This window comes from Galleria mellonella, unplaced genomic scaffold (genome assembly GCF_026898425.1).
Source record: "Galleria mellonella isolate WM207_F2 unplaced genomic scaffold, CSIRO_AGI_GalMel_v1 utg78, whole genome shotgun sequence".
Classification (NCBI taxonomy): domain Eukaryota; kingdom Metazoa; phylum Arthropoda; class Insecta; order Lepidoptera; family Pyralidae; genus Galleria; species Galleria mellonella.
In genome coordinates, this window is record NW_026442151.1 from 5,772,099 (window position 1) to 5,797,987 (window position 25,889).

Below are 25,889 nucleotides of genomic sequence, written 5' to 3' on the forward strand. Positions count from 1 at the left end.
ATAAATTTAAAAGTGAGCTTATTTGTTTGTTAACTTTTCGCGCCTTAACGATTTAACCAATCATAATGGGGAGACGTGTTCTCTGAATCCGTAAATCGTATCTAAATAATCTTATTTCTACGTTCTATTTTGAATAGAAAAAGGTAAGGCAATTTTTCATTCCACTCACGTGGACGTATTTATAGATATAAACTAGCAATTATATATTAGATATTTATAACGTCCACCAATCTATTGAAGAAGATGTTGACACAGATAAATCGAATCTAAATAATCTTATTTCTACGTCAATGATCTATAAACCGTAACAACAATGGGGACTCTAACAGTATTTCCATAACAGTAAATTTCATGCAGATATAGGGGTACACTGCGGGCCGTTATCAAATCAGCGCGGATAAACTCCAGAATAATAATGATTCTGACGAGCTTTGTTACATAAATTTACATAAATTATTCATAACTGAACGTTTTTATTTCACGTTTCGCTACAGAACACTTTGTTGGCAACATTGTACTCGTATTGTAACGGGGATGGTTCACAACAATTAGGATTTATTATTACAGAATTATTTAATAGTTTGTTAGTTGTAGATATTTTTTATTAGGAATATTTTAAGGTAATGTCAAAGGTCGAGGGACGACCTAAGTGAAGAGATTAGTAGCTAATGATTTATTACCCTTTAACCACAATAATTTTAACAAACAGGTGAGTACACGTTCATTAACTTACAGTTCCCTATAGAGTACCTAATTTACAATGTCAATTTATGGTTTCATTATAATATAATCTTAAATTATACAGATAGAATGTCTCGATACAAATACTTCAACGAAAACTAATTAATTTATTAATAACTGTAATATACAGTATAATTCATTATAGATGTTTAAAATAGAATAAATAAACCTCTAAAAGACTAACTACAGTTGTCAATCCACCTGCCAAGCATATCAAATACTGGCAAAACTTCTCTTATGAAGAAAACTTACATTCAGCAGTGGACAGTTTACGGCTGAAATGATTATAGATGTATCCAATAATTTTTGGATTTATTCATTCAACTAGAATTTAATAAATAAAACAATTCAACTAACTTTTCACTTTTGTCTACACGTCCGGGATATATTCACTGACCAGGATAAAAAGTAGCCTATGTCCTAATCTATCTCATGTAGTACATACATACCAAATTCCATACTAATTGGTTAAGCCATTAAAGCATTATGAGATAACAAGAACACAAACTCACTTTTACATTTATAAATGAGAAATTACAAGTACATTCTGTTATCATTTAATTTTGTGTACGACAAATAAAAATAACTACTTCAAACGTAAATTAATTGTAATATGGGACTGACACAAAATTAAAGTAAAATTAAAATGCGCTTATTACGAAAAAAGAAATGAAAGAGACAAAATAAGAATATCACTTATGTCAGAACTGATATCAAAAATATACTCTATCTCTCTCTTTTCATTTAAGTTTCCTCATGTTGAAACAACTAATTCAATTCATTCATAAACAACTAACTCTATTGATTGTATAAAATTAATAATTATTGAAATAGATTCAAAATTGACAAATATATCTCGCAGAATATATACATATCTTTAAAAAAATAGTAAAATTGCGAAAAAAAAGTCGTATTAAGAACTTTCTTTTTCAAGGGAAAATGCTACCAAACCCTGTGGCTACTTTGTAACTACAGATAATTGGACGCAACGGCATCCCGTCACAATTATTATAGAATCAACCGACCTCGAGAAGCTCGTAAAACCAACAAGTTATTGGGGAACAGAATCGAACTTGTCACATTTTACGGGCATGTATTGTACTTGAAACAATAAATCTCACTAACATTATTATGAATATGATAGTTTGTAAAGATATTTAAATATATCAATAATGTATTTATTTTAATTTTACCAGAGGGACACTTTGTACAGAAGTCCTTTGCTTGGATACGTCTGTCCCATTCGTGTTTCAACCGTAATGCAGTTGTGTTTGCATAGCTGTGTTTCGGTTTGAAGGGTGGGTATGGCGTGAATTTACAGGGTACAGAGGAATAACACCTGAGTCCTCAGGAATGGCAACGCATGGGAGGTATCATGGGCGAAACAGTATACGCTGTTATGTCCATGGTATTGCTCATGTCTATAGGCGACGGTTACCACTTTCCATTAGATGCGCCGTCAGTTTGTTTGCCATTCTAAGTTGTATAAAAAAAAAATTGAAAGTTTATATGGCAATTTATTTATATTCTTGCACACATTAAAATGTTTATTTTTTTTTAATTAATGATAATGAAATGGTTACCGCATCTGCGCTAACGGTATACGCTGGCGGGGCACCAGTGAGGAATGATAGGTGAGCTAGTCCATCGTGATAAATACACCTGGAATTCAGCACGATGGTTTTTAGGGGGACCACGTAGATGTCGACGTAGCAATATACGCTAGCAATGGGACAGATAGTCTGCATTATTAACGATCCCTTCCCCCTACATTAAAATATGTCTACAGGGAGCTTTTGATGCCTGATGGCATTCTACCAGTCAAGCGTAACGCTAAACAGAGAGAGAGAGAGTAAATAGCAGTGCATTCATCTAACAAAATCAAAGCAATCATGCTTAAACGAGTGAATGATCTAATTTACACAGAGGAATCTTTTTTTTTCAATTTGTTTGCAATCCATTGAAAAGTTCTCATTTGTAAAATTAAAACCTAATGAATTTTAAAGGAAGATTGTTGGTTATGTTTATAATTATTACTACTTGTTTAAGTAAATTTTGTTTCACAAAAATAAACACAAACTTAAATCTGAATATCACCGAAAATGAATACAGAATGAGAACAGAAAAATGGTAATGATATTGATTAATTCATAATAAGATATATGTATAGCTGAATTACTTATATATGCATTTAATCACATGACAATCAAACAGCAATCTAACACGTGCAGGAGCCTAGAGCCCTCAAAACGCGTCCCACGACTTTGTTTGGAACTACCTAATAACGAGCTCAACGTTAAAAGGTATGCAGCGGAAACGTTAATACGAAAACTATGAAACACATTTAATTTTCGTTACATTGAAAAAAAATTGATTAAAAAATACTGTTACATCTTGCAAATATAAAGAATAACTAGTTTAAAACTAGTTTAAATAGATATAAAAGTTGAACTGCCTGATAACTTGAATTAAACATCGTTATTTACTGTAATATTATGTGTGCCATGTAAAGGTTAATTAGGTATATCAATTTGTATGTGAACTTATCCCTTCTGTATATAATTATTTGAAATTACTTAAGATTTAAGAACTCGTTTAACACTGATTTATTAAATACTGTTTAAATACTGTCTCTGTTTACTAGTATTATAATAACGAAACTCAATTAGATCAGCTTGAACCACATCATAACTTTCTTTAATCTACCTCTCCAAACACGCCGTCAGCTGTCAAAGTCTAATATCTGTATTGTACCTTCATTTTATTGATGATATTTATTATTCGACTACCCTGTGACTACACCACATTGACAGCTAAAGATAAACGGGATGAATAGACCTTCCATTACCCAAATAGTTCCCTAAAAATCTCATGCAATTATTTAGCGTAATAGTACTTGTAACTAAAAAAAAATTGAAAAACTGATGAAAAAAAATTAATAAGAGTTAGAAAGCATAAATACAATATTACTTTATGCCTAGTTTCTGGAAATCTCTGTCGATTTCTCGAATTATATCTTGCACAATAAAGAAAGTCGTATTTATAAATATCTAGTCTTTTGAAAAATATTAAATGTACCCACGCAACAAGAAAAGATATACCTACGTACACTACCAAAATAAATTGGCAGGCGTAACAAAAGATTGCACGGCGTCAGCAATATATTTCATATTTACATAATACAGAGATACATCGGTTATAAGATAGATGGAGTCTAGAAGTATATAAAATGGACCCATGTAAAATTATATCCATACTTTTTTTTATAACAAAATAGCGGCCATTTCTCAAATGAGAATGTTTGAGCGAAGGGAAATGCATTCGCTCTCTGATGTGGGATATCCCGTATTGTGAAAGGGTTCCGTTACCCCTTATAATATCGTCAGTCTGGCCATGTTATGTCATTAAGTTCAATCATCATGAAATGTTCCGTATAAAATTATGCTCCCAAAATATGATTAATGTTAGCAATATAATAATATGTAACTTTTTTGACAGTTCTTCCCATATCATAAATATGCAAATGAAAATGCCTTCAGATTTACTATTCTCCTTATATTGCCATCCGTTTAAGCGAAAATCTCACACAACATCTGCTTAGCCTAGTTAATTGATTCCGGCTGAAGATTTACAAGATCTCTTGTATTGAAATCCTTATCGGTTAAAATTATTTATTTTGCCCAATACATTAGTCAACACATTTTCAGATACAAACATTACCAAAAGAAATGTACCAAAAGTATAAGTAAAAAAAAAATAGTAACCAGTATCTTCGATTGGCCAAGATTAAATCACTCTAAAGTCCTGATTAACCGGTTTTCAGAAAATTAAGGACTCTTTTGTGCAAAAGTAATAAGTAAGTATTAACAAGGGCTCTTACTGGACACTGAAAACTAAACAAGCACATAGCCCAACTAGGTTTATACCCAAAAACTGTTTACACAGTTTGTCACAATGAAAAAGAAACGCCGCAGCACTTAATTTATGACTGTAGCTCACTCATAACATAAACGATACATCTTCTTTGGAAAGTGCACTTTATATCCTGAGGAGATAAAAAACATCGCTACAAAGAACATCTTAAAATTTCTATCACTGATAGGAATTAGAAGCGAACTTTAAAAAGGGCGAGTACAAAAGAACATGGAAAGGTCACAGTGTCACAGGATTTTCTGTCTGAAAAAGTCCGTCTTTCAATAGTAACAAAATCTCGGATCTGTTAGAATTTTTTAAATTATTTCCTTAGTCGTTTCGTTACATATAGTTACATAAAGTTTGGTAATATATATTTTTTTTTAATTAACAAATTCAAAACAAATAAGTTATTAATTATATTTAAACGGTATAGTTTATTTATAACATATATTGTCCTACTGCTACATATAGGGAGACCAACTCCTTTCTTTCATTATTTCTCTATTCTATTCTTACTATTTGTGGGCCATTCCATCTTGAATACGTCCAACTAAGTAAATAAAATTAAACATAGTGTCTTCTTTAGAGCTTGATGAAAATCCTTTGACATATTACTCTAATCTACCGCTTAAAGTCTCAAGACGTGAGTACTTCGCTTGCATATGCAACAAAGTTTACTAGCAAACTTACCTTTTCATCTTCGTCTGATGAAATGTGACTGCTGCCGTCGACACAGGTGAATATATTTAATGAAATGTATCTCATACGACATTTCAACGTAATATATTTCATATTTCAATGTTTATATTTCAATTTCAATTTCGAAATTATTTTTAAAGACTATGATATTAACCGGGTTACACACAGCATAGAATAGGCTGCCCCTACCTTTCCCGTGGGTATAGTAAGAGGCGACTAAGGGAGGGCGAGGGAAGGGCAGCAGCGTCCCTCTTAAAACATCTCTAAAACCTTAACTGCGGTTGCCAACCCGCTTGCCAAGCGTGGCAACTACTGCCAAAACTCCCCTTATGGGGAAGGCTTATGTCCAGCAGTGGACAGTTAACGGCTAAAATAATAATAATTTTTGTACTTTGTTTTACTGAACTAGGTATTAACATGCGGAAGTCCATATCACTAGTAATTTGATTAAAATTATTTTGTTTAATTCCGCTACCATTAGTATGAGTGTGGCGACCAACACTCGAAGGTTGACAACCACTATTACTATCAGAAGTTCCACAACCATTCATATTATTATCAATTTTCATCTGCCATTTTATTTACTCACGTTTTGCGACACGTGTTTCAGCTCTAAACGAGACATCTTCAGACAAATTATTAGATCGCTGCTCAGAGCCTAGTGTTAACCGTTCGGCTCCAAACTCCAAGACTACTTTATTTGAATTCTATCTGCATTTTACATTAAATATATAATTTAATTGTAAATAAAGAAAGAACTTATTTTAAAATGTTACAATTTAATTCGTTTTAACCGTATATTTAGTATGTAAATTCAGTTAATCTTATATATCGATTTCTCGTCACAGTATTTGTGACCGAATGAGAATGATTGTAAATACAAAAGAATGGTAGAGGACTTGTATTACGCCGACCCCAAATAAATAATTTATATGAGGAGATTTAGCAGAATTCATTTATTATTTTAAGGTATTCACTTAATACGTTCTTACCAAAAAATAGTAGAAACCAAGATAATATCAAATAAAAGCATTTATAATACGGATAGAAACACTTAAAACAGTTTCCAGATGCAACTGCGCCCTCTCAACTTTCAGTATCTTCTTATAGATCTATTTCTTATCTAAATTGAAAATTCGCGACACCTGCGCATTCCCAATTCCCTTTATAACATGGAATAACAACTACAAGTATTGGACTAGTAGAGTTTCTAGACTGTTATGTTTGAAGTCTTAACATTATCGTCGACTTGAGAATTATACATATTTCGATACGTGAAATATCAATAAACGAAGTAATTAGACTCAAATTATTCATCTGCCCAATTCAAAAGCAGAATCAAAGTTAAAACAAAGAAGGTGCTCGACTATTGGTGTTGAAAACTTGACAATGTATAAACATAAAGAAATAATAAATTTAATCTATTTTAAATAGACTAGTGGGACTTAACGCGACGCAATTGCATGTAAATTGTACCTACTCCTTCAGCTCACATCAGTCTTGACGTGACCACGATGTGATGTAATCCATTTCGAAACCTCAACAATCAGGTATATAGGTACTATTTACCTGCAAGTGTGTCGCATTAAGTCCCGATAATGTATTTAAAATATGTGTAAACAACACGATACTTTAGAATTCAATTATATCAGAATACTCTAATGTACAAGATTTTTCGTAGATACATTTTTTGAATTTAGAATGTGTAATTGTATACTAATGAGCAATTGTTTTTCTGCTAAAAAAATCAGCTTCATTTGTTATAAAATTAATATGGAGCAGACACGCAAGGTAACGACATAGAATAGGCCATCCGTTTCTTTCCTGTGGGAGTGAAAGGTTGGGTAACAGCGGTTCTTCAAAACGATCACCAAAAGCCAAACTGCGGTTGTCGACTCGTCTGCCAGGCATGGCAACTACTGCCAAAACCCCCCTTATGGGGGAGACTATGTTCAGCAGTGGACAGTTAATGGCTGATTCAACGTTCAACAAATACGGAAAAAACCCTATAGATTTTAAAAGGAATATTAAAAGCAGTTAAGAATTGGTAAAACAAACGCGTAACATAGTCACAAAAAAATACGAATAAATTAAAAAGGATTCAATTATTTCCCGTTTCGAACTTTTTCAATTACTTAATAATTGTTAGAATATAATTTTCATATTTTAATAATTTTTCTATGTCAATTCGCCGTTATGTTCTAAATTTCAATATTTAAATTTAGAACCTTTTTCTTTTTTATATAAGTCGCTTAAAAATGTGTACCTACTGTCGAATATCTATCACAATAATTCCTTTCACGTTGTTCCAAATGCTGTCTTCACGTTCCCTCTTTATAACTCCAAGAATTGTGACCCATTTTGTAGATGAAAATCATTTTAATTTCCAAAGACTTTGTATTACAATGTTTTCAATTTATTTAGTATTATTGGCTTTATATTGAAATTACCATTCGTTGGTACAACTTGTGTACCGACGTTGTACTCGTAAAATATATACGAACTCTGTAGAAAATTCTATGCAAATATGAAACTAAATTTATATAGATTATATGAAACTGGAATAGATTGTGTGTCCCAGTTCTTTCACTCACGTACAAATTGAATAATAAAAGTAATAATTAAAGATTATGCCCTACAAAAAAAAGACTTCTAATGTGTCAAAACCAATTATTTTAGTCTAAAAATTAAACTAATGAACCGATTTTGATAAAATTTCTTTGGAACTAATCTGTAAGTGTATTATTTCGAATAAAAAAGGAATTTTCGAAATCAATTCAGAACTGACAAAGTTATGAGGTACATAATAAACATAAAAAATATACAACTGAATTAAGAACCTCCTATTTTTAAAGTCGGTTGAAAGAATACAAAACTAAAATATCTATATACTAATTTAATTATTATTCTAGTAAAAACCGGTTTTATATATAAAACTCATTGTTTACTGTGAATGTTGATAACGCAAACGGTATTTTTATCATGCAACCTAATTTAATTTACATCTAAAGCACCTAGTTCGTTTCAAGTAATTTTAAATACTTATCGAATTAAGTATTAAATTTCCAATGCTTCCCCGTTTTTCCACATTAATTAACAGAAGAACTAAAAGAAAATAGATGCGGTTTTCTATAATGTAACGTTAATGCAAAACTTTATCTTGTATATACATGTACATACATATATACAATCCCAACTTTTTATATAGGTTTTTTATACAACATAGAATGACAAACAAGCTGACGACACATCTGATGGAAAGTGGTAACCGTCGCCTATAGACATGAGCAGTACCATAGACATAATAGAGTATACTGTTTCGTCCATGATACCCCCCATGCGTTGCCATTCTTGAGGATTTAAATGTTATTCCTCTGTACCCTGTAAATTCACTGCCATGTTCCACCCTTCAAACCGAAACACAGCCATATGCTTCACGGTAAAAACACGAATGTGGCAGAGGTGCCCAAGCATACGACTTTTGTATAAAATCTCCCTCTAGTAATTAATCGTATGTGAGTATTTTTAATACATACTTGGGTAAATGCCTATTTTATTCAATATTCCTGAATACCGTCAAGCAATAAGAGTATACCTAAGTTCATCATCATATCGGCCATTGTCCACTACTGAACATTTTCATCCCAACCATCTGGACGAGTGGCGGTCCTCCAACGTGCGTTTTTCAAGGCACTTTCTCCCACGCACAACTACTCTTTGGAATCAACTTCCAGCAGCAATATTTCCGAACCGATACGACAACATAACCTACAAGAAAAGAGCATATTCCCTTTTAAAAGGCCGGCAGCACACCTGCAATGCCGTTGGTGTTGTGGGTGATCATGGGCGGCGGTAGTTACTTACCATCAGGTGAGCCGCATGCTCGTTTGCCTCCTGTGTTGTAAAAAAAAGCAGATCTTCCCCTTAGACAGCTGTAAACAACGGCCCTGTTCCATCTGCACTTACTTAAGTACTTAATATTTGGGAGGGAGGGGGCAAGGGATTGTTAGTAATGCGGACTACCAGTCTTATTGCTAGCAATATACCCTGTCAAGTCGACCTCCACGTAGTCGCCTCTGGAAACCATCGTGCTGAATTCCAGGTTAATTCACACGGTGGTCTAACTGACCTGCTCTTTTATTCTCACCTATCATCTTCCATTGGTGCCCTGCCAGAGTATACCGTTAGCGCAAGCGGGGTTACCATTCCATTATCATTAATTAAAACAACATAAAAAAATAAATTTAAACAGAATTAATTTTATTACACATAGTTTATTTCCTACTTATCTTATCCACTAGGTAGAAGAAATTAAGTACCGTCGTATCAAGTTGAAAGTTGTTGTTGAAATTACGTGAAGTCGAATTGGACCGCTATTTTTCTATATAAAGACGTTCATTCGTAATGTAACTTTAATTCGCTACAATTTGCTTTAAATTGCAAACGATTTTATTTATAACATAACAAATTTAAAATGTCGAACAAGACAGCAATGTTATTACTTGTTATTTTCTTTGTTGCAGCAGCTATTTTTGAGGTATGTTCATAATAAATTATATTTATAAATATTATAATGTGTTGTCGATAAGTCATTGATATATCCTATCTAATAGAAAGTGATAACCTACGCCCATAGACATGAGTAGCACGTTAAACTTTGTCGCATACACTATTTTATTTATAGTACCACTCATTAATTTAATTTATTTATTTATTCTTTATTATAAAAAAAAATTGGTACAAAAGGCGAACTTAATACTATATAGCATTTTCTCTCAGTCAGCCATTTTGTTATAAATGAAGTAATACTTTATTGATGTGCATTTATTTTGTTAAAAATCTTTTCTTTCTTTAATAACTTTATATTTTTATTCTATTATACCATAATTATAGCGCAATATATATATATATATATATATATATATATATATTTATATATTTTTTTTTTTTATTTTAGGTAGCGCAATGTTTACCAAACCCGGATCCGCAAACTTTCATTTTGGACGGTTGTAAGTAATCCATTAAAATCCTTTTCATTGAATTTATTGATAGTATAACCACTATATTGGTACCTATACTATAGTAAGAGTACATAGGAAAAGGGATTTTTTAGTAATGAATATCAGTAACTCCACATGGTTCTCCGTAGAAACAATCTTAGTAATTCTGTGAAATTCGTCACAATGGACTAACTAACCTGATTTCGTCCTCATCTATCATCCTTCACTGGTGCCCCGCCAGCGTATAACGGTACCACAGCCGGAGTTGCCATTTTATTATCACCCTTAAAAAAAATAGTACTAGTACTACGTAGTACTACTCCGTAGAGTACTGCTACTCCCTGCACCTCAATTATGACTGTTTATTGAGGAGACTCCTAATAATTATTTGGGAATACAGTAATAGTGTCTGCCAAAATTTCAACATTATAAAAAGAATCATCGTCATCATAACTGCCTTTAACTGCTCACTGCTGAACATACCATAAGGGAAAGCTTTGGAGGGTTTCGCCAGTAGTTGCCACACTTTGCGGATTGGCAGCCGCAGTTAGGCTTTAGTTTTGAGAGGGACGCTGCCCGTTCTTCGACCTCCCTTAGTCGCCACTTATGACACCAACGGGAAGAGAAGGGGTGGCCTATTCTATGCCGAGACTGCATGGCCATAAAAAAATACATGAACGGATTTTTTTTCTTCAAAATGCAAGTTAATTGAACCGGTATTTAAAAAAAAAAGATTATGGACTTTGGAACATTCTACTCTAATAATATTAAAAAACAGCTATATGTTTCATCATATCTCATCAAAGGAGACAAAAGGGTCTAAATTATATAAAAAACTTCACGTCATTTATAATATGATGCCCTAAACATCTTTTTTTTTTCAGACGATCCAGACGACTATGCCAGTATCTAAATTCAAAGACATTCACATTTCACATTATTTACATTCTTATATAAAGAAAACATTTCTAATTATATTTTTTATGTATTTAATAGCACTCCGTAATGTAATACTATGTACCGACATGAATATATTTGAAAACAACTATTTTATGTATTACTTAGAATAGCTAACAAGCTAACAGCGCACCTAATAGAAAATGGTAACCGTCACCTATAGACATAAACAGTAGCATGGGCATAACAGAGTATTCCCTTTATCGCCCATTACACCCTTCATGCATTGCCATTCCTAAAAACTAAAGTGTTATGCCTTTGTACCATTTAATTTAATTGCCTTTTCCCACGCTAAACCGAAACAGCCATGCAAGCTTCACAGCAGAAACACAATTAAGACAGAAAAGGACTCTTTTCCTGCTTACGTTTTTCCATCCAAATATATGAAATCTACTCCAATTTAAAGCAAATGTAAATAAGCTATCCAGGTCCACCTACCATCTCCAGATTAATTGCGAGGCCCTTCAATAGTAAAAAAATTGGTATCTTTTTTTATTATTGCATTTTTTTATATTGCTTAAATAGCAATGTAAATATTAAGCAGATGATTCTTTTACAAAGTTGTCCTCGATAAAGTAAAAAAAAAGGAAAAATGTTCTCCATTTATTTTTGTATAGCTATCAATTCTGATCCGATTTGCGAATTCTTTTACAATCGATATTATTTACTCTTATGTCCAAAAACATCAAAATGAGAAAAATCGGATCAGAATTGGTAAATATTTTGATATTAATTTTGTTAGGCCTAAAGTCGATATTGTTTTGTTGGAGCAAATTTAATACACAAGTGTTGTATCGATTTCATTGAATGCATACTTTTTCAAACGACAATATTATTTACTTATTAAAATAGGTAATACGTATGTATTATTACGAAAAAGAGGTAAAATGTTAGACCGCTTTATACGAAATGACGATTTTTTAAAGAGCATTCTAGTAGAAAAATAGGACAAAAGAGGAAGTAGAAGATCGAGAAAGAACTACATGGGACAGATAAAAGAAACACTAGGTGTCATGTCGTATAGGAGAATCAAAGATATGGCCTGGGATTGAGCTGGCTGGAAGAAAATGCATAAATTAGTTGCACTGACTACCCTTAAATGAAAAGAGAGAGACATATTATTACAGTTCTATTTTTTACAGTTCAAATTACCTTTGGTGAATTTCTTTTCATTCGCAAAATTCATTCATAACTTTATGTCCATTAACAAGGCATTCATAAAATACAATAAAAAAAAAATTATTATGTAAAAAGTTCGATTCTACGAATTTTTCTGTATAAGACAATATACGTAAATATAGAAAGAAATATTAAATTTATTCATAATTTAAATGAACATAATTCTTATTATTATAAATTCAATGAGTCTAATATGTATTTTGATTTATATCCTGTCAGTATATTATATACTTTACATGTTATAATATTTATTGGAGCTCTAACTATATTAAAACAATAACATAATATATATCCGCCGTGTGTACCTGGCATAGAAGGTATCATCCCTTCCTTTCCTGTGGATGTCGTAAGTCCCCACTTAGAGGACTTAATGGTCGAGGAATGAGTAACAGCATTCCTCTTAAAACATCACCAAATCCTGATTTCAATCGCCATCCCGCCTACCAAACATGGCAACTATTAGCAAAACCCACCCTTATGGGGAAAGCTTATTTTCAGAAATGGATAGTTACGGCTGATATGATATGCACATATACATATCTGTCACGTCAGTCTCCCATTGGGGTAGACAGAAACAATGAAATTCTAAAAACAAATGTTTGTCTTATTTTTTTTAAGAAATGAAAAAAATATCATTTTTAAAGAAATATAAAATATTATACGATAGAGATTATGACAACTACGTATGTAACGGAACATAAAAAGAGCAAACATATTTCCAACATACTCTTAGAATTCCCACGAACTAGCACAAAGAAAACTTACGAGTTTTCCAAACACTTATCTGAAAACTATCAAGTGCTTCGGAACAACGATAAGAGATAATATATTTTAGTGGCTATAAACATTAAATCGAGTTTAACGAGTGTGGCGTCCATTTTAAAAATGCCTTCTATACCGCTTGTTAGAGTGCAGATAAATCTATATTTTACGGCTGGACCGTGTTAGTGATACACTATCCTGCAAGACTTTACCGCATCCATTTAATTAAGTACAGACTCTCATAACCTACTATCATCTTATTTTATCTTATTCCTATTTCTTATCCTTACTAATATAATAACATTGTCACTAGATTATGTCTTTACATGGAAATGACTTGGGTGTCGTAAGAGTTGACTAAGGGAGGGCAAGAAATGGGCAGCGGCGTCCCTCTTAAAACATCTCTAAAAGCCTAACTGCGGTTGCCAACGCGCCTGCCAAGCGTGGCAACTACTGGCAAAACTCCCCTAATAGGAAAAGCTTATGTCCAGCAGTGGACAGTTAACTGCTGAAAAAATATGGAAATGATTTAAGAAAAAATAATATAAGAGGTCTTAATAGGACCAAGAGATGGCAAAATTGTAATTTTTAAAAATTTTGAATGGCTATCTGTCCGTTTGTCTGTATGTTTATTTCGACATAATGTAAATGCTATTGCACCAAATTGAATGCAGTTTTTAAAGTTTTGATCCTGAAGGTCTAACTTAAAATCTGGTGTATATTTTATATTAGTACCCCATCGAGAATTGATCAACACTATTGGTTATTCCTACTTAAAGTTTACTCGTACAAAGTACCGGGAAAAGGCTGGTACAAAAAATTACACATTTATACAATATTTGTTAATGACTTACCCAGTGATTGGTATTAAAAAATTGAATAAATCCTTAAAAAATATAGTTTTCAAAAAAGGGTAAATAAAAACATTTATCAATTATCAATTTGAATTTCGAAAAGAAAATGTGTGTGTGTAGTTGTGTATGTATACTAGGTGATTATAATAATCAAATTTAATAAAATTAAAGACCAAAAGTTGGTGTCTTGAAGTCAATTTATTTTTAAGCAAAATTTTTCTATGCAACTTAGAACGGCAAACAAGCTGACGGCTCAGTTAATGGAAAGTGGTAACCGTCGCCTATAAACATGAGCAATACCATGGACATAACAGAGAGTATACTGTTTCATATGTTACCATTCCTGAAGACTTAGGTGTTCTTCCTCTGTACCCTGTAAATTTACTACCATATCCCACCCTTCCAACTAAAACACAGCCATGCAAACTGGTAGAAACACGAATAAGACAGAGGTACCCAAGTAAACGACTTTTGTATAAAGACTCCTCTGGTAAAATGAATAAATTTTAATCTATAAATACTCATATAATGCAACTTGTGCTATAATTTCCTATATACAATACATTTCTACTGCTTTTATTATCTGAACATCATAAAAAAACTACCTAAGGGAACAAAACCAATCGTCTTATGCAAAAGATAGAAAATTCGAAATGAAATCCTTTATATGCGACAAAACTATAATAAACCATCACGAAATGTAGTAAATATTGCCATGAATGTCATCTGCTGACCTATACAGAGAGCGGGGGCGTGATCCATCTGTGGGTGGCTCCTTTATTAGGAATCTGCAGACATTCAATAGATAAATATTTTATAAGGCGTTGAATTCAGATGTTCTTTTGCTTCTTTCCAGGAATAAATCGAGTGTATCTTCATAGTTATATTTAAGTAGCTGTATTCCGTATTTTCACCCGTCGTTGTATCATGGTGTGAAATTTTTTTTATGGATTTTTTTTATTTATTGGATGATAATGGTATGGCAACCCCGCCCGCGCTAACTGTATACACAGGCGGGGCGCCAGTAGGGGCATGACAGGTGAGAATGAAAAGGCAGGTTTAACTGACCTGCCTTTTCACACTGTGATGAATACATTTGGCATTCAGCACGATGGTGGAAGAACATGTAGAGGTGACAGGTTATACCACTAGCAATGGGACTGGTAGTCCACAATACTACCAAACCCCCTCCCCCCTTGATGTGGAATTGTCTACAGACTTCCTCAAGATTTTTATTTTTATCAAGAATTACAAATTCACTTAACATGAAATCAACAATATGTTTACTAAATAAAGTTACTAGAAAAAACATACATTCGGAAGGTACAAATAAATAAAAAACAGTATTTGCTCACCCAAATATTTATATATCAGATATCAATATATCGATATCGAGCACAGAAATGAACTATCAAATGCAAAAAAATTTAAATCCGACTGATAGTTCAAGAAATAAACGCGTTCAAAGAAACTCTTCCACTTTATTATATTAGTTTCATTGCCGTGTGGTCCCAGCATAGAATAGACCACCCCTTCCTTTTCCGTGACTGTCGTAAGAGGCGACTAAGGGATTTTTTTTTATACAACTTAGAATGGCAATCAAGCTGACGGCCCACCTGATGGAAAGTGGTAATCGTCGCCTATACACATGAGCAGTACCATGGACATAACAGAGTATACTGTTTCGCCCATGATACCCCCCATGTGTTGCCATTCCTGAGGACTAAGGTGACCTCCTAGGAATGGGCAATAGCATCTTTCTTTAAACTACCCAAAAAAAAAGTTAAGGAAAAGAAATTTTCAGTAACTGAAAAAAATTTATGGCCAATACTCTATGAAGTCCACTTCCGAGTCTATCCAGTCTATGAATATTTACACAAAATGCACCGCTCTGAATGGCATACTTCGGAAGCGTTCTCTTACCTGTTTATTCAATACAACTTCCAACTATCCACTGTAGCTCACTCGTCAACCAATCCCTAAACTATTCACCGATCTGAATATATAATGTTACAAATGCCTGGCTATTCGTGTGTTTGTCTGGTCCGACAACCATATAAATAACTTTGCACAGTTTCCAACTTGCCGACTACGAGGATGTTGGTATAACAGATTTTGTATATCTTGAATTTCGTGACTCGACTGGGATATATCGTCGTATATTAAATTTATGGCTCGTTCAACGGGATCCTTATTAAAAATGACAGCGTCTTTATTAAAGAAAATTTCGAAAATAAGAGATCATCAATTTGACGGTATTTTTGTATACGTAAGGATGGAGATGTGTCGTTTAGTAATGAGAACATTTACTTAATTACAGACATAATTATTTAGATATACAGACATACATACAGATTACAGACATAACTATTTACCAGAGGGAGACTTTGTACAAAAGTCGATTGCTTGGGTACCTCTGTCCCATTCGTGTTTCTACCGTGAAGCAGTTGTGTTTGCACGGCTGTGTTTCGGTTTGAAGGGTGGGTGGGATATGGCGTGAATTTACTAGGTACAGAGGAATAACATCTGAGTCCTCAGGAATGGCAACGCAGGGGGGGTATTATAGGCTAAACAGTATACTCTGTTATGTACATGGTACTGCTCATGTCTATAGGCGACGGTTACCATTTTCCATCAGGTGGGCCGTTAGCTGGTTTGCCATTATAAGTTGTATAAAAAAAAAGATATAAAGGAAGTCGAGTTCTTCTTTTCAATCTTTTGATTGTTTGTAAAAGTTTTAGGTTGAGGGTTCTATGTTGGTAGAAACTTCAACAGGAGACTGACCTACATCAGACCAGAACTTTTCATTACATTGATTATTATAAATTGTGTATGTTACGTAATTATCTTGGCCAATTTTGCAATAAACAGAGTTTACATCCATGATAATTCCATTGAAGGCCTCATTTTTCATAGTATAAAATCTCTTATCTTATTCTTCATCTGTTATCTTCATTCATTCTTAATGAAACAACAATGATATACTTACGGCTTAAAAGTTATATTTTTGTAATACAACAATGACATACTTACGGCTTAAAAGTTACTTACCATAGGTATTAAAACTTACGGTAACCTAAATGTAACCGGCAGTACACCTGAAATTTCAGTGCTGCGAGTGTTTATGAGCAGTGGTAGTCACTTACTATCGGATGAGCTGCATACTCGTTTGTCCTCTTTGTTATAAAAAAAAAGTATATAAAAGTATTTTTTTCTATTACACATTTTGAATATTATTCAAGGATATAATTTAACGATATTGGACATTAACAAATAGCGTCAGACTACATTTTGTGAAGTTCAATTGCATCCAGAGACGAAGGCAATCTGAAAGCGCAATTTACGGAACTATTCAAAACCTCACCACCACTATTTCATGCTTTGAAAGTTCAATTTGTATACATTTAGAATATTTATTGATTTACGTTCCTTAATAGCGCAATCAATAAATATATTCAATCGCTCCTAACCCGATTTCGACATGATATACACATACTTTCCACTCTTTATTATATACTTTATGATCCCAACTCTTCGTCTTACTTTCGCTTCCGGTTTTGAACCTTGACCCCTCCCTCACGTCCTAGGCGTGCTTGCCTGATCCAGTTCAAGGCCCTTGAACTCCCTACTTGTAAAACCTATTTTTTTTTTAAACTTCTTCATTCCGTGCTACATAACTATGGTACAGACTTCCTTCTAACGTACAGAATAGTCCTTCTATTATTCCCCCTCAAGAAAAGATTGAAATTTTCCTTTTTAACTAATAATAATATTTAATACAATGCCCTTACTTATATACCGTATATATATGTATATATATAATTTATTTATTTATTATTATTATATGTTATATTTTTGTACTTAAACATATGTGTTTATTCACAATTTGTCTACGTATTTTTCTTAGTATTCTATTTACTTTGCTCTAGTCTTTAACGATTTGCAGGGGATACTACGTTGACGATCGCAAATATTCAAATAAGAAAAGATTTTATAGAACCAACGTGTGGTCTTGAGACGGTTTATAAAAATGAATACAGTGAATAGATATATCTAAAGGATAAAGACGGTTGGCACTCTGCGTAATTAATAAAGGAGTCTACGTGAATATAAATGTAAGCAGAATATTACTGAGAGACAACATACTAGAAGCCTCGCACGAAATGTTTGTATTTTTTGTCATAAAGTCCCTCAAATGCTCTAGATGATGGATAGGAACGCTGTCTTTACAAATCGAGAGTTCGTTGAGACAGGCCAGCTTTGCAAAACCTACTCCCACTATATAGAAAGTTATGATTAATTGATCTTTTTCTTCCGGCTGGTAAATAATATTGGCGTTTCCTTTATAATCTAGATAAATACCGAAAATATATCATCTATTCGCATTAACAAAAATTAATATCAATGATAACTTGTGATGTAGTCACTTAAACACACACACACTATTCTAGTTCACTAGTGGAACCATGAATAAAAATATTCTTGCTATTAGACAATTTATTCTTATGTTTATAAACAACGAGCACCACTTCCAATCAGGTGGACCGTCAGCTTATTTGCTATTCTAAATCCCATAAAATGTGTTTATGTAAAAGGAGGGGGATCGAGACATCTTTATGTGTTTTACCCACTCATTTTCACGGGGAACGGTCGCTATGGCAATGAACTGTTGCTAATATAACCAAGGACATCAGACGCCCATCCTTAAAATCCAAAGAATCCATTCGTATTTCAACCGTGAAGCAGTTATGTCTGCATGGCTGTGTTTCAGTTTAAAGGGTGGGATATGGCGTGAATTTACTGGGTACAGAAGAATAACACCTGAGTCCTCAGGAATGGCAACGCATGGGGGGTATCATGGGCAAAACAGTATACTCTGTTATTTCCATGGTACTGCTCATGTCTATAGGCGACGGTTACTACATCCATCTGGTGGGCCGTCAGCTTGTTTGTCATTCTAAGTTGTAGAAAAAAAAATCTTTTTTTATTTCTCTAACTATAATATCTAAGTAGTATATTTTATCTTAGTACATAACACATACCGTATTATATAATCGTGTGGGGGAAAAAAAATCATTAATAATGCGGATTACTAGTCCCATTGCTAGCAATATATGTAAGGTCGGCCTCCACTTTTTCTCCACTGGAAACCATCGTGCTGAATTCTAGATGTATTCATCATGGCGAACTAACTGATCTGCTTTTTCATTCTCACCTATCATCCCTAGTGCCCCGCCAACGTATACCGATAGTGCAGGCCATTTCATTATCATCTATAAAAAAATATGCCTATGAAAATTACATGTGTGTCGTTTGGTTGCTGCGATTAAAAAGCTACTTGAATGAATGCGCCCTAAAACAAATATAACACCATGTTTACCATATCGGCCTTTAACTGTCTACTGCTGAACATAAACGTCCCCTTTGGGGGTTTTGCCAGTATTTGCCGCGCTTAGCGCAGGCAGGGTTACCATTCCATTATTATCCATTAACAAACAACCTAATGTATGTACGTGTACGAGTATTTCTTAGTATACATAATCATACATAGGTAATTGCTCCCGTTTCATGAAAAATATTTTCCAAGGACGTTATTCCATACCGTTGTTTGTTTGTTAAAGCATTATATTACAAGAAAACATAGTGAGACTGGATTTATATCGTGTACTTCGATATTATTTCTTGTTTTTCATTTACTTACTTCCATTAAACAGTTTTTTTTAATGTGTGAAAATGAAGCATTGACCCCTTGAGTTGTTACTCAATCGGACAACGCTTGACTGCCGTTCAGAGATCCCAATGATTAATCTTAGTATAATCCACAGAATTTTTAAATTCATGAATGGATTATTTAAAATTTATTGTTACTTAATTAATCAGAATCCTTTGTGTACTTTTTTTTTTAATGGGTGAAAATAGAAATGGTAACCACTATCGATCTTACCGAACAGTCCTGAGCCTCCTGCATCTACTGACTTCCTGCAATGTATTTTAAATAATAGCTCATTTAGTGAGAAATAATCCAATACTGCGTGGGGGAAAGGGATTGTTAGCAATGGAGTTTGACAGCCCCATTGCTAGCAATATGCCCTATTAGGTCGACCTCCACATGGTTTCCCCTGGAAACCATCGTTAACAATTCTTGTTGAATTCATCACAATAGGGCTAACTGACCTGCTTCATCCTCACCTCTCATCCTTCACTGGTACCCCGCTGATGTATACCAATAGCGCGGATGGGGTAACCATTCCATTATCACCCATTGAAAAAAATCCTATATTGCGTATTCTGTATATTTCAGCGTATAAGATACACTTAAAGCAAACAAAACTAACAAGACGTCAAAAAATATTTACCCAACAGGCGTGTCGTATTTCACATGAAAAGAGCTTCCGCCATTACCACTAGAAAATATAACAACAAAAGGTAGTCGAACACCGATTGTCGCCATCACGTGTCCCGGTTAACGACACATCTGCATTACAAAAAATGTTTTATCGTGTCAGATGTCAGGCTGGGGAACGGCCGGAGTATCCGATAAAGCGCGCGAAATGTATGACTTTTATCGGGAAACTACACAGGTTTTAGAATTCTAAATTGCAGGTTGGGATTTGTAGTGGGTTTTTATTTGCAGTGTTTTACTCTAACGCTTTATACTTAGACTAGCAACTCCTCCTGACTTCGTTTAGGTAGTCAACGACGTTAAAGAATTGTTATAACAAATCCTAAAATCAAAAGTGTATGGTTCCTAATACACAAAGTATTGCTATCCTTTTAATTATTAAAGTCATTAATTAATATAAAAGATATTTTGTGAACAACTTGATTTCATTAAAATTGTTATTTTTGGGATATATGTACATACTTAATAATTAAATTCAAATATGAGAGGTTAGGTGCCTATTTTTAATATGAAATTCGTGGCTTGGAATATACACCGCGGCTTTATGAAATTTTCGACTTAATTAATTCAACATACATTCATAACAAATATTGAATATTCACCTAATAAAATTTACACATTATTATCAGAGAATTTTAATGAAGGCGAGGATAATTCAAAAGTTTTTAAACTTTTATGATTTTGAGTTCCACTTAATATGTATCTATGAGTTTGTTTTTTAATTCTTAGTTCCCTCTTGAAACCTTAACGGTTAAAAAAATTGGCTACTTTAATCAAAATCAAAGCGCGAATAAAAACTAGTACAAAAAATAAGTTGTAAATATTTAACATTTTGCCACGAGATGTAAATAAACTCTTATTTATATTTATATACCTTTTTATCGAAATTAGTCGTTGAAAAATAATAGATAAAATATAATAGGATATAAAATTTATAATAATTAATATTAAACGTAATAAATTATTAATAATAATAATAATAATAAATTTATTTGCTTTAAATAGGGTAGGTATCGGTGGTCTTACATTACATAAAGTTTCGTGCCTATTTAGCCATTACAGAATAGCATGCAAAATGTCACGTTTTTGACAGGCAGAATTGATTAATTTAATTTATGACATCGACAACTATATTAGATATTTATCTATTCTTTCTTGAAAAATTCGTCAACAGAGTAAAAACTTTTGCGAAGAGAGTAAGCTTCCCCGGATATATCTTACGATGCCAACACAATTTTAAATTTATTTAATGGAAGTTCCTTTATATCCGTAGAACGACGGACGAGGTTTGTCTGCTTCAGGGAGGGCAACACAAGTATGCGCTCCGTAAAAGAAAAGTTTTTTAAAAATTTTATTTTACAATTATTCAGGCCTCTTTAAATCAATTTTATCCCAAAACTACAGCCCACAGGACAAAGACCCGAAACAGCCAATTTCGTCGCCTTCTGGAGACAGCTGTGGTCTGAACCTGTGGACATATGGATGCACTTGTGCCGAATAACGCCGATGAACGCCATTGCCATTACGGAGGAGACGTGGTTGCCGCGATCCGTCGGGCTCCGAACTGGAAAAGTCCGGGAATCGACGGATTGCAGCACTACTGGTTAAAGGCGTTCTCGGCCAGCCATGCGACCTTAGCCGTGCAATTCCAGAGTGTCGGACGCTTTTTACAACCGGGATCACTCATTTTTAAGACGGACGATACCGCGGATCCATCTAAATATCGCCCCATCGAAGTCTTACGACAATATATGGTTAACATCCGTTTGAGGAACATGTGTACGAGAATAAGAAGTCAGAACGGGGGCCAAATCCGGCGATTGATGCTGTCGCTGGCCACGTGGTCAAGGGGAACCGTGAATTTCTCCGCCGCCTGGATAGATTATAAAAAGGCGTTCGATTCCGCCCCATTCAATGGAGGATTTTTACAAGATCGACGGTACAAAACTCACGGAACGATGACTATCCAGGGCGCGATTGAAACCGCTGACCGGATAGAGATTTTCATTTGAAGTGTCTGAATCCACTCAGTACTTTACTGGAGAATTCGGGGACTGGATTTCAGTATGGTCTCACCTTCTGTACATGGATGACTTGAAACTGCTAGCTCCGAGCGTTTGACGGAGCTGCTAAATATCGCTCTAAACGATTATAGCAGCTCTATTAGGATGGCGCTCGGAATAGACAAGTGCGCGGTCCTCCATGTGCAGAGGGGACGGGTCACTCAAACTGAAGAGATCGCCACAGATCCCTCTAATATTAAAACCCTCTCCGAGGCTGAAACATACCGGTATCTGGGCATGTCACAAAACATCGGTGTGAAGGAGACGGATATAAACAGACGGAATTTTTTGCGCGCCTTACATTAAAACAAGTTCGACTTTTGGCGTGCTCAGATGGTCTCAAACCGATCTCGAAGCCCTGGATTCCACTATGTTGCATCACCCGAAATCGTCAGTCATGAGGCTGTATATCCCGCGGAAGGCTGGTGGTCGAGCTTGACGTTAAGACCATGCACAACCGCGAGGTTGGACATATTTTCTGGAGAAAATAGACGAGGGTTTGCATAGAGAGGTCATAGAATGTGACAAAGGATTCACCCCTCTTTCTCTGGCTAAAGAGGACTGGCGAAAACCCAAAGTTTTGGGTACCTCTCAGCGGGAGGCCGTATGGAAAGAGAAGGAGTTGCACGGAAGGTTCTTCAAAGCCCTTCACGGGCCGTACGTAAACACGAAGACCTCCGTGCACTGGCTACAGTTCGGTGATCTCTTCGGAGAGAGAGGGTTTTGTCTGTGCAATACAGGATCAGGTGGTTAAGACGAACAATTACCGAAAGCACATTCTGAAGGATGGCACTGAGGACATCTGTCGGGCATGTCGCCAGAGAGTCACTCAGACATGTGCTTTCGGGTTGTTCAGCTCTTGCCAACACGCAGACACAACCTGCAAAATCTCCATCAGCTCTGAAGTACGGCCTCGCGAATGAGAGGTTGCCGTACTATAAGTACGAGCCCCAGCCGGTCCTCGAAAGCGACAGCGGTTTGGGACCGATCCATCATCACGGACAGAACCGTTCTTGCGAACAAACCTGATATCGTGGTGATGGATCGGGCACTCTCGAGGGTGTTTTTGGTGGATGTCACCATACCGCATGACGAGAACCTCGTGAAAGCCGAAACCGAGAAGAAGAGAAAATATCTCGACCTGGCTCACGAGGTGACCGGTGACATCTACCGAAATCATCCCAATCGTTATGTCGGTGAACGGTCTTATCCCAACCAGTCTGGAACAACATCTCAGACGGTTGGGATTCCAGGCGGCTCACTCCCGGGAAAGATGCAGAAAGCGGTGCTCTTAGATTCTGCCCGCATTGTACGCCGGTTTCTCTCCCTGGGGCCCTGAACCCCGGCCGACTGTGCTTCTGCCGGGGGTTAGTTGCCATCTCCTCTCCTTAAGAGGGGAGATGAGAATTTTAGTGAAATTTAAAAAATAATAATAATAAATTTATTTGCTTTAAATAGGGTAGGTATCGGTGGTCTTACATTACATAAAGTTTCGTGCCTATTTAGCCATTACAGAATAGCATGAAAATGTCACATTTTGACAGGAATTGATTAATTTAATTTATGCATCGACAACTATATTAGATATTTATCTATTCTTTCTTGAAAAATTCGTCAACAGAGTAAAAATTTTTGCTAAGTAACCATTTACGTAACACAATTTTAAATTTATTTAATGGAAGTTCCTTTATATCCGTAGGTATATTGTTAAAGATTTTCAAACACATCATATAGGAATTTCTTAATAAACGGCTAGTTTTAGGAATTGTATTGGTCACTAGTTTTTTAGGGTATCTTGCGCTTCTTTGTATTTGCTCTTTTGCTTCTGTAAACATGTGCTTATTCAATTTAACAAATATACCCGCTTCAAGTATATACAGACTGGGAACAGGAAATATATTTAGAGACTTAAAATAAGGCCTACAAGAAACATCAGGTGCAATATTACATATAGCACGTATACAACTTTTTTGCGCGACTAGAATTTTCCCAACATCAACGCCATTACCCCAAAGTAGCAATCCATATCTAATCATGGATTCAACATATGAAAAATATGCTGTAATAGCAGTATTTTTATTGGCTATCTTGGTTAATTTGTAGAGTACAAAAGGGAATCTTTTAATCTTTGCACATACCTTTTCTATTTGTTCTTTCCATGTCAATTTAGAATTTATTGTTAATCCTAGAAATGTCACACAATTTGCATTATTTATAATTTGTTCATTTATATGTATATTAATTGAAGTATTTTTAAAGTTATTAAAATTCATCATTTTTGTCTTTCCTACATTTATTAGAAAATTGTTTTCTTGTGTCCATTTTATAATAAATGTCAATGTATTTGTAATGTCCATTTTATGTTGCAATATTGAACATTCTTTATCTGTAGAGACAATAACTGAAATGTCATCTGCGAAAAGTATTGTTTTATTATTTATTATGTCAGCAAGATCATTTATATACTCGTATACTAGAAATAATAGCGGTCCAAGTACGCTTCCTTGAGGGACTCCGTAACTATTGTATTCATATTCAGATTTAAACATTTGTACCGTTGATTTAGAGTCTAGTTGTTGTATTTCCACACATTGTTTTCTGTTTTCCAGGTAAGATTGTAACCAACTCTTTGCTAGTCCTCTAATACCATTAGATTCCAATTTTAACAATAATTTATCATTGGACACAAGGTCAAATGCTTTAGACATATCAATAAATAACACAGTTGTATAATTTCCTTTATTAACATTTTGCAAAGCCTCATTTACAAGTTTGAAAGCTGCTAATACAAAACATGTGTATTCACTTTCATTTAATTTTATGTACCTACTGTTATTTCCATAAAAAAAAGTCAAAGATCGTTTACCAATATGCCAAATGTATAAAAGCAGATTATACACATGTATCTTACATAGCACTATTAGGCATAGAATAGGCCACCCCTTTCTCGTGGGTACCCTCACATTATCACTATTGTTTTCAATATACCGTAATCACGTAGTGCATATTGCGTTTAAACAAATTATCGCGTGACATAACCTCTCGTATGTGAACTGTCAAAATGACAATTTATGCAAATCTGTGGATATCACTACAGGACTCTCCACAGATAGGGGATTAAGTGTTCAATCACTGGGTTCCATGCTGATGAAAGCGTATATTCATCTTTCTTATTGGAATTTACGTATTTATTTGTAATCGCGTCCCCTTAAGTCTCGATCGTGAATTTAAAATATTTAAAATTAGCTTTATCCATTTTTATAACATACGTACGTATTCCATACTATACGTATTCTTACGATATATGGGTTATTAT

At 34.3% G+C, this 25,889-nt stretch overlaps 1 long non-coding RNA gene across 1 annotated transcript; it reads left to right on the forward strand.

Moving 5' to 3' along the window:
- Window positions 1–9,714: 9,714 nt before the first annotated feature.
- LOC113517606 (uncharacterized) lies at window positions 9,715–11,403 on the forward strand. The gene is made up of 3 exons (XR_003402267.3): window positions 9,715–9,892; window positions 10,313–10,364; window positions 11,240–11,403. It is a non-coding gene; the product is annotated as an uncharacterized LOC113517606 (long non-coding RNA).
- Window positions 11,404–25,889: the final 14,486 nt, after the last annotated feature.